The 11281-nt window shown below is 44.9% G+C and overlaps 1 protein-coding gene across 1 annotated transcript in view; it reads left to right on the top strand.

Annotated features, from left to right (window-relative positions):
- The window catches only part of DNM3 (dynamin 3), a 412790-nt gene extending 406231 nt beyond the window's left edge, over positions 1 to 6559 (top strand). Inside the window, exon 22 of the mRNA XM_011371704.2 lies at positions 76 to 6559. The gene's annotated coding sequence lies outside the window, so the exon portion shown is untranslated. The remainder of the gene's footprint in view (positions 1 to 75) is intronic.
- Positions 6560 to 11281: the final 4722 nt, after the last annotated feature.

Below are 11281 nucleotides of genomic sequence, written 5' to 3'. Positions count from 1 at the left end.
AACGAAGTGTCTGGCATGGCAATTAATTACTAATGAATTGTGCGAACGTAACATATTCGATAACCGTTGCAATAAATCACGAATTGTCGCATGTGTGGACATCAGTAGGCAAGTAACCAGTGTTACTAATGCATTTGTCACTCGTCCTCATCGCTCATGGTATGTCAAACCTTAGGGGTTTGGCCCTTGAAAACTGCTGGCCCTTCGAAGCTTTATATGTTGTATTGACCAAGGTAGGTTTGTATAGCAGCCCTATACTTTGGGGACCGTTTGCCTACCCTGGGATCTGTTTCAAATTGCTTTGGACATGTTTCCCAGGATACCTACCAGATAGACAGCCCATTAAATAAAGAAGCTTATGCGATCTGAGATGGTGGGCGTAGACCTAAGCCATACACACTTATTGCCCCACGTTCCGTTTTGGCCGACAGAAACGATGTTGGTAATTACTAATGTTTCTGCCTACTCCATAATTACCTATTTGGAGCCTCTTTCCTTCCTCTTCATTTCATAAGACTGCTAGGAAGTAACCTTTTAACATTAGGGGTTCTTTGAGGATAAAACTCTTCCGGAAGCGCAAGGTCATTTGCAAAGGAAAAGTTAAGGCATCACTTGCTCTAGGGAGCTTCTCCTCATGCCAGTGTGTTTTGCTTCGTGCTAGAAGCAGATTCAACAGCACATCAGAGCTTGTTTTTCGGTGTTTAGTCAATAGATTTGGCTAGTTATTTTTAGAATTCAAGGAAGAAGCAAAACATCACATTTTCAGAATACCTGAAAAAAAAAATAATGTCTTTATTCACTTATTCACTCACCTCCTCCTAGGTTAAGTGTAAGCTGCCATGGAAATTACTTATTTTCTCAGACTGATATAATTTTAGGCACAGCTAACTCCAGTTTATTTATCTATTTGGTTCATTGGAGCAAAAATATGTCTCTCTTTCCCTGCTAATATGTAATTCCCTATGTAAAAATGTATCCTACCTTTCCGACAGGTTTAAAGTCACTTTCTATCCACTCTAGGCTTTCTTAATAAATCTCGAGACTTACGGTGGGATAAACATATTTAGAGACGGGGCCCTGGAACGGAAAGAAAAGTCATTATGTTAGCGATGCCATGGTTTAAGAGCAGAGTTCACACTTTTACGGTTCTACGACTTCAGAGTCTCTACCCAGGTCATTCCAGAAAACGATTATTAAGACACTGAGGTCTACAGCAAATTGGCAAAATCTAACATTTCTAAAATTTACAAGAGCCATTTAGCCCCGGGGTTAATAGTTCAGTCCTGAGGCTGAGTGTCGGACTACCTGGGACCAGATGATTAGCGTGTAGGAAACGGCCAGAAGCCAGCTGGAATTTTGTCTGCTTACTGTTCCCAGACAGCAGACCAGGTAGGCACTCAGTGGTGGCGTCCCCTGACGCTACTCCAGGTTCGACAGGAGTAAATCAGGTTTCACCCACTGAAACGTCTCCCTTTGAAAGCAGCAAACATGATTTGTATGTTAACCTAACTTTAATTTCCTGTGTACTTTATACCTAAAACAGACACCTATAAAGTATGAAGTAAAAACTTTTCAACCATTATTAAAAAAAGAATTGGCCAAGTTGAATGGCATCATTTTGAACTTATTCTAAATGGTTACAGCTAGCCTACTTAGGCAAAAATCAGAGGACACAAGATTCACTAAAAGGGCATTTCAACTTTTAAGTTACAAATGATTGTTTAAAGAACACCACCCTAAATCACCACCCTAAATCGCCACTCTAAATCTTCTCATATCTTATTTTTTCTCATTGGAAAAAAATTAACTCTTTGTAAATGGAACCGATGTACAAGAAACACATTGTATTTTAAAAAATAGTGCCACAGCTAAATGGAAATATGTTAAACAAACATCCATAGTAAAATAAATAATCTGCAGTGAGATCTTTTCATAAAATCCCCTCTTTTTAGGATTCCCTTTGCTTCTTCCTTCGAGTTCTCCAAAACAGGCAGCTAACAGATTGCATACTTCAGGCTTGGCTTCATGCGATATGTGGTTTTGCATTTTGCTGTATTTCAAAAATTTCCTCCCGTTAAAGGAAAATATTGTGGATAACCGCTGGTGTGTCTTTGGATCGACACACACCATGTCAAAGAAAATCAGAGATTGTTTTCGAGTTCCTTTCCACTGACCGTACGCGGTCATAAGTGACAGCACTGGTCATCTTTGGGTTTCGCTGTCAGATTATAGTCCCATAGTTTCACTGTCCCAGTTGTCTCTCTTCGTGGGTACATTTTTGTCCTATTCTTCTTCTACGTTATTTCCAAATGGCACCCAGCGTCCCCCGGGATTTCAGCAGCCATGCCGGAGGATGTGCTCGGTTTGCGACGGTACCGTGTCACGTGATTAGTGTGACCCCGTTTCCCGAAGGGTTTACATCCTGCCAAAAGGAGACGTCAATGCGACCGAAGCTGGGAGCGCCAGGACGTGCCCGCTTCGAAGCGCCGCGTCACGTCAGGCCTTACGGTGGGGACGTAGCTCACTGAGCTCCCTGAGCGTTTGCCGCCCCCCGTCGCATCTTCCGTGTCGCTTCTTCCCAACTCCGATGCCGCCTACGTCACGGCCGTGGCCCCCTCACATCTAGTATAACGAGATTAAACACACGGCGTTTCAGGATCTGGAATAGTAAACCGTGTGTGTGTGTGTGTGTGTGTGTGTGAGTGTGTGTGTGTGTGTGTGTTTGAGAGGGAAACCTGTTTCATCGTTACATGCTCAGTCTTGCATGCTTCTTGACTAATTGGAATAACCACTGACTCAGTCGTGGACAGGTTATTGACATAGTATCGACTTAGAACAGACACGCTGCACTTCCGAGATCACGCTTCCGAATTTCGCTTTAGCTGTGTTTCGTAACATAGAAGAACAGTAGGGTCTGTTTATTAGCAAATGCCCTACGTGTTCAGGTACAGACTCATTCTATTCTAAAGTGTTTTCATGAAACCAGTTTCTGTGATGTAACTATAAGCCCTCTGGACTTAGAATTAAAAAGCAAGTCATATAGATTAATTTTATGACTTTTGAGTATAGACTGTAGCCATCACCCTCAACTACGAACGGGCCCTGACGCCAGTCTGCGGTGAATGTTGAATTTCCCTGTGTACAAACACATTTTCTGTGCATGTGTCTTTGTGTCCACAGTTCGTACATAGTAGATTCATTCCTGTAAGTACATGTATTTTGTGCCCCTTTGGGGAGGTAGGTTTCAAAGTACTTGTTAAAATGCCAGAAGCATGAGTGGGTTGTATGTGTGTTGTATATATATGTATACATGTGGATGTAAATATCTCTGTATATGTGTGCTTTGTGTGTGGGGGTATGAATATATTTTTTAAACTGCTAATACGAGGGGTGGCTTTGGAGAATCTGCTATAATATGTGATAACAGTGGTTCGTTTCTCATAAAATACATGAGGTATACAAAGTTTTCTCCAGACTGTATTCGTTCTGAAAGGCACAAAGCTCAGAGTTACCATGACAACATGGTAGAATAACATCCATGAGCATTTGTATCTAAGTCCACAGCACTGCTGTCTAAGGAGAAATTCCTTTTGCCAATGTAGTCTGATAAGAAGTGAAAGATCTGGAGACCTACCTTTAAGAGCTCCGATTAGAATATAAATTATTCTTGGATTGCTGAGCTGAATCTTAAAAAGCTAAGTTCGTCTACCTAGTCATCTTTTCTCTACAGTAAACATCAAAAAATAGAGGGATACAGCGATACAATAAGAGAAGTGGATCTTTTTGAATGAATTTGCTTAAAACGCAGAGGGGAAGTTGCTTAAAACCTTGGAGGAAGATCATCCGTCCTCTTTTTCAAGTAAACATTTTTTATTTGGCAGACAATAGAATTATCAGAAATTGACAGGAATCTCCTTAACATTGAGAATAAAGCCTCAATCTTGGGTCTCTGAACTGTGGACCTCAATGAAAGAAGATAATATACGAGACTCCAGCCGTGAGCTTTGTGTCATTTCAGCGAGGGGGCTGCTCGCCGTGAGCTCAGAGTTTAATGTGAACGAAGCTAGACGATTTCATTAGGTCGCTCGATCTTTTCTTAAAAGCTCAAATGTGTCTTCTAGATAATCTTAAAGTCTTCCTGTCTCGTTGCTGTGTTTAAAATTATGTGGTGCTCTGTATTGTGAACTTTAAGAATATTTTGAAGCATACATAGTATATGCCTTGCTATTTGTACATATGTGTAAGAATGTATGAATGTGTGAGCACAAGAGAGAGGAAACTCAAGGAAAGAGTCTGCTGTTCGTCTGAAGCCCCGTTCACACGGGTGTTCCGGTGGGGCTCCTCCCCTCTCTGGTCTGGGGGTTCATGCGTGGCTCAGCTCAAGGCATCATGTCTTTTAAATTCTCACCCTTGAATTCCTCAAACTTTGCTCATTATGAAATGTTTTTAAAGTTATGATAAAAATTACTCTGTCTAACCTCTTGCGTTGTCTGCTGCCTATTTAATTTAAAAAAAAAAAAAATTATTCCTCCCAACCAGAAATTTCATCATCACTTGATTTGTGTTTATTTCACATGTACAGCCTTTGTTTCGCTTGCTTGTCTGTGTTTATTTTCACTCCCTTTTCTAAATCAAATTCCTCTTTTGTTTTTTTTACGAAGAAGCAGTGTACAGAAGCAAAATCCTATCTTTATCTTCTCTGTTGATCTTTTAATTAATTTGAGCCAGAATACTTTCCACTGTCTTGTTGGCACCTCTTGGATTTCTCAATGTTGGTTATATGGATGGATGCTGTGAATGGAATTTTTGAAGCCAGTTCCTAACGCCTGTATCATTCTCGAAGGTCACGTGTACCTACTGTGAAAATGTGAAGCTGTATTTCTGAACCCGAAATAAATGATAACATTTGAAGGACTCCCCCTTCCTTATTCTTGTATATGTCTGAGTCGTGTCTATGCATAGCAGTAAAATCCGAGACTTCTAAACGTAACACTTTTGATCAAACTGGCCCAGAATTACCGACCTGGAGAACGGTAGCATCTGGCATTACTGCCATTAATTTGGGGAAGAATGAGATTCTTACAGGGAGCAAATTGGAAAAATCAAAGGCGGGAAAATCTGGGATCTTTTATTCCTGATTTGAAGCCATCGTTGGTTTCAAGAACCCTCTATAGGTTCAAGAGGGACACAAACCTTAGACAGCCAGAGAGTGCGGTGTGACGCTTGCCGAGAGGCACTGTGACATTTTGTAATCGAGAAGGAAGTGTTCATGAGAAAACCTGGGAAGCAGAAGGAGGAAGGCTCCTTGGCCCAAACGTTAGGCCACAGGAGGCATTTCTTCCAGGAAGCAGCTGAGCTCCTGACTCAGCAGGTGCCACCAGTGTTTACACATTGGACATTGAAGGGAGAGGTCACCCCTTTCGGCTTCCCCCATCTTAAGAGGCCGGAAGAGTGTTCGGTGGCTACACACATCCTTGTCCTCCCTGCATTCTAGAGAGGGAATAGAGAGAGAGTCTTCATTTAGAGTTTTGAGGAAGGAGAGGGCATGGGAGGGGAGAAACACTGGTTTACTTTCCCTTTGTGTTCAGGATGCGCTCATTGTGTGAAGATGAAGCAGAAAGACTTGTGCTAATTTACACTCTCCTGTTGTAATTTCTTTCTCACGTCTATATATCTTCCATGAGTGGAGCCGTCAGCGCCCCCCGGGGAAGCTCCTGACTGGAAGAGTCAGGATGAGAATCACGCTGTGCACTTGTGTTGTGCGTTGTGTAGGTGAGAGTGTGTGTTTTACTGCATGATTCTATATCCAGAATACTTTCTAATGGAAATTACCAAAACCGAAGGACCTCAATGTAACTATCTGGCCAATTTCCATGCATATTTTTTAAGTAGTTCTGGGATCGGTGTCAATATCTGCTCAATCTGTTTCCAAAAATCCTTGTTTTTCTGCTGGAATCTTTAAATTTCATACTGAGAAACAGAGCTGAGGTTTGAGCTCGATGGCTGTCACACCCTACGCACACTTGGCTTTGCCACTCTGAAGACCGTTCGTTGGTATTCTTTCACACCGTGGCTGCCTAATAATGAGAACCTTGAACTTACAGAAGCTTTACTCTCAGGCTGCATTGTGAATCTCCCAGAGAGGGTTAGCGCCTACGTGTTCCTCAGACGCATTTGACCATCAATGCTTTGTTCACGGAGCCTCCCCCAGGACGGGTGTCCCGAGGCGCATGCCCCACCAAACACTGCGACAGTGGCTTCAGGCCAGAGGGAAAGGCACTGAGCGTGACTGTCCCTGTAGAGACTGTCGCTAGCCGGAAGCTGGGTGATAAAATCAATACTCAGAGCAACCAGAGCTCCTGGCTTGGGACAGTCCTCTCAAAGCCCTGGCGCTTTGTCACAGGCGTGTCTGGGAGTTACACAGGAGGAAGTCACAATGGCCGATGAGCCGTACACGTCGCGAGCCGCAGTGGCCCTCGCTGGGGGGTCCGCGTGATTTTCAGTACTATCTTTTCTCTCTCGCTCTCACTGAGATCCGAGTCTTTCCGAGTGGCTTCTGCCCGCGGTCCACGTCTCCTCGCCTGGCTGCTCTGGCCAAACAGTTCTGTGAAGCTGTCTTTCAGAAAGCTTCAGAAGGCAGACCCTGAAATCAGGGTCTTTCACCCGGTGGGTTTGTTTCTGCGGCGAGCCCCGCTCTGATGAGCCCTAAAAGCTGTGAGCAGCTCAGTGTCCCACTCAGTTCTCCGGGTTTCACATCGGGGGCGGCGGCAGCATGAGGTACGTTTGTGACTCGTCAGAGAAAACGTCCAGATATTTTCAGTGCTCGCCTTCAAGCACTTCAGCGTTGTGTAAGCAACGTAGAAAATTCTGGAAAATAGCGAAACCCGAACGGCCGAGATCGGTGGTAGCACTAACTCTGAGCCGCTGTTTGGTGACATCGGCGGTGCTTTTCTGGCAATGCGAGGCAAGTTGGATGTGGGATAAGTGAGGAGGAAAAGACAGGAGCTGTGTCACTCTGAGGCTTGGAGCAAACATTCTCGCCGTCGGTGAAATATGTCCCCAGAAGCAGACTTTCTGATCCTGTTCCTGGGTTAGAACACCAGACCAGCAAATGCAAACTGAGCGTCCCCTGGGCCCTGTGGCCTGCTCCTGGGTTTAATGGCTCGCCGCCCCGCCCCGCCCCGCCCCGCCCCGCCGAGGCAGTTAAAGTGTCCCAAAGCCCCTTCGGAACTCAAAACTAGTTTCTGTTTGCTGGGCAGGTGATAAATCTCATCGAGCCCGACTGGAATTTAATTACACTTGCTTCATGAAAACACCAGGGACATTCATTACCTGCCTCTCAGCAGCTAAAGGCTCGCAGAACCCCCGCAGTTGAAAGGTTACGAACCAATAACAAGTTCTTCATCATTTATATGGATCGGAGGCCTCCGTAGTGTAGCCAGCTTAGACTGGACCAAAGAAAACTTGGTCTTGGACTTGGGGGAACGTAAGATGACTTTTGACCACAGCTCAGAAATAGCCCGATCACACGGGCTCCAGTAACATCTCAGAGAAGAGGAAAAAGAAGTCTGTTTTTGTTTTTGCTTTTTTGTAGACTTCATTGCTCCACTCACTGAAGTTACAGGAGTCAGATGGAAGTGAGTATCTTATCTGTCACCTGGATGCATAGCCAGAGAGCAGGGCCCTGGCCGGGCCAGCCTCGGCGCCTGCGGGCTGGCCGCAGTGCTGAGTGTGTTCCCCGTCTGGGCAGAAAGGAAATTTTAGTACAGGTTCTGCTGGGAAGCGTCGCCGGGCCCGCTGTCCTCCTGCTTGCAGAGCTGTATGCTGCGATGTTGACTTTGCTGGATCTTCTCTAACAGCAAAACATCCGGAGAGGCTGGTGTCCGAACGGAGCCCGGCTCTGGAACCCGTTTCACGACCCGGGGGCCTGACAAGACGCCAGCCAGGCTAGGCGCGTGGACAAAAAGGCCAGCAAGCCAAGTGTCACTTGCCCCAGTGGCCCTAGTTCAGAATCAATCAGAACTTCAGTGCCACCCAGCTCTGAGACAGCGGGAAACCCCACGAAGCCCTGGGGTCACCGCAGGCCACACCCCGCCTTATAGTGTCCCTGGGCCTGGAAAGGCTGCTTCATCAGCATGATCACCTGGAGCAAATTCTTCTTTACAAACCCTTCCCTCCAAGATCACCCTGCCATTGTCTGCGCTGCGATTACATAGCTCATTTGATCTCTTAACACCTTCTAATTTCCCTCATCTTAAAAAAAATTTCACCCGGCATATTTCTCTATCGACTCCCTCTCCCTCCCTACAAAGATTTCACAGCATTTATTGAAATCTTTGGAAATAACCAGATGTCACAAAGTCAGGGTTGGGAAACAGATACTCAAGTTACAAAGGTACGTGGCGGTGGTACTGTCTGTCCCCAGTTCTCCCGAGTGGGATTGCATGGGTTCATCATTCTGTGATACGAAATAATAGGATTTTGGAGCGGGTGCAAATGGCTCGTGCCTAGCACACCACCGAAAGCCAGAAGGGGTCCTGGGGACAGCTACGTCTGCCATGTTTTCTCCCGTGACCCCTGCATGTCTGCCTGCTTTCCTGTCTGGTTCGGATTTGGCTTCTGGGGGATAATTTTGCATGCTCTCATTTGGGTTCGTTTTAATTTCAAACATTGCGTTCTTCCTCTGCCTCTGCGTGTCTCTTTTGTTATCTCGTTTTGTTTTGTTTTGTTTTCACTAGGCGACCCCCTCCTGCAGTTCCAGGCCGGCCGCCCTAAACCCACCTTCCACCCCGTTTCGCTCCCAACAACACGTCTATCCGTGGTATTTAAAAGCTTTTCGTTTGCACTGTACGTCGTATGTACATAAAAACTTTTATTTTTGATCCATGTCCGTAATAAAAACAAAGTTTATTCTATATATATATTAAAAAAAAACAAAATGTGTTCTGTCTTTTTTCTAAAGAAGATCCAAATTAAAATGAGTTTGTTGCAACTAAAACCAGGTAAGGTGAAAAATATATAACTTGATCTTTTAAGGAGCTTGAACTGAAAACAATTAATTTTACGTTCTGAAAGCACTATGAATTCAGATGTGATTTGGTGGAGAATAATCATCTATCTTCAACTGAGATGTCTGTCCAACAGATGTTGAAAAGATGCAGTAAAAATTCTGGGTGTCTAGAAAGGACATGGAAAACTGATTACTTTCAACTGGCCTCCAGGAAGCCCCATTAATAGTTATTATTCTACCAAAAAAATGTTTCCTATTTTTATTATTTTTCTAAACACTCTTGTAGGAGATCAGATAGGTACGATTATGGAAGAAATTGTACCTCTGAAACATAAACCTCACACATTCTATTTGGCAAATATAGAGGGAAAAAGACATTCAGAATAAAAGTACAAGGCAAGGCGAAGCAGCCACCTTGAGAAGGAAAATTCATGCTGAGGGAAGGATGGAGTCTACATGAGTTTGGAAGGAAAGAGAACTTTTTTTAATACCTTAATCCTCAGATGGTAATTCTAACACTGAAGTTTTCGATTCATTAGAAAAAAATCAACCGAAGATTTATCCAAATAAAGGGTTTATTATTAAGGTAACATACTATATACATCCTGCCAAATATGTGATCCGAACCCTTCCCAAAGATTTGAGATTGAATTCAGAATTTTCTTTTTGAAGATCTACATGGTCTAAACTAAAGTTAAAAAGTGTCTCCTTTTGGGTGAGACCACGTCTGAACGTGCCTCGCTTTGGCATATTGAGACAGAAACCTCCAGCACGGGAAGTAGAAAGCACCTCGTCTGGAACCAATGTTCCGTTTACTCTGGGTCTGCCGCGGCGAATCCTGGCAGAGGGGCCACGGGGACCCTTCGGCCCATAAGTGGAGACCCCTTCACCAGCAACGCTCTTTCTTCGGACCATAAAAATCTTACTGTTTTTTTTCTTCTTACAAACGCCACTCTCCACTCAGAAATGCAAAACCAGTTTACCTCTCGGGTTAAAATTTTCATGTGTCACAATGCATCAGTTTTCGCTCATACCCCAGGTCCCATGGCTGCGAGGTAGACGCACAGGTAACCAGGGAAGGCGCCGCACGTGGCGCGGGGGCCCCGCCTACCTGGCGTCTACCCGGTGGCAGCGAGCTGATGGGGAGGCAGGCGCAGCAGGCCGCCCTCACCTCCAGGCCTGTGACTTCGCCACCTGCCAGCATCCCCAACGGAGCAGCAGCTCCCCGCACGCAAACAGAGGTCGCCTTCCGGGCGGTGTTCACCGATTCATCTTTTCAGGTGCTGGGACTTTTGCACTTTGTCTTAAACCGGAACTTATTTTTTATGCGCAGTGGGACACGGTTTAGAGGGCTTGGACACTTACCTTGACCTGATGACCAGTGAGAAAGGAAAGCTCGGTCGTCGCAGAGTGAACCCGTTCCCTGTCCTCAGCAAAGAAGTGTAGGGTAGGTAGGGAGGAATTGCAGCCTGGGGGAAAATTAAACCGTGCCCAGGGTCACTCCTATTTATTCACTGTTCATAGTGTTTCTAAATTTCATAAAATACCCTTCCCCGACTCTCCTGCCCCCACCTCTGCCCTCCGTTTTCGATTGCTGAAAAAGTACAGCATTCTTCAGACCATAACTCAGCGTCGTCAGGAACAGATGATGCCTTTAATAAAAATAATATTTCTTAAACATCCTCATCCCTTTATTTATGCATCAGATCTTTCTTGAATTCGTAGCAATGTCCGAGTTACTGAGAGCAGAGGAGAAGGGACAGGATAAAAGCAGCTACAGAATGAAAGAGGCAGTTGCAGCACTGTGATAGGAGGAAGACATGTTGGTGGTTTTTCCCAGGAGAACTGTTAGAGACTTCGGGCTGACGTTATCTAGACGTTCTAGAAGCAGATTATCCACTTGCCCCAATGCCCTTAACATTCTAGAATGTGGTAGTTTTGACCTCTGAGAAAGAAAGGAGCATTGGAACTCATTTTAGCCAATCAGAAACCAAACGTTTCATTTCTACTGGAATAGTGTGATCCGAGGCTGTAACTCATGTAAGCGTTGGTCGAGAAAAAGTCAGAGGTGTGGCAGCTGCAGGAACCTGTTAGCTTTGCTTCAGCTGCTAACGAAAAGGCTTTCGATTCAGAAGGTGCCTGCCTCCGACATCCTCTGGACCTGGCGAGGGGAGCCGGTCTCCCCAGTCTCCAGCTAGGAAAACCCAGGACGTCTAGGAGATGGCGAAAAGAGAGTTAAAGGTAAGAAAAAACAAAACATATACACTGGGG

This window comes from Pteropus vampyrus, unplaced genomic scaffold (assembly GCF_000151845.1).
Source record: "Pteropus vampyrus isolate Shadow unplaced genomic scaffold, Pvam_2.0 Scaffold194, whole genome shotgun sequence".
Taxonomy (NCBI): Eukaryota; Metazoa; Chordata; class Mammalia; order Chiroptera; family Pteropodidae; genus Pteropus; species Pteropus vampyrus.
Note: the sequence above shows the minus strand (reverse complement) of the source record. Positions and strands in the feature narration are given on the sequence as shown.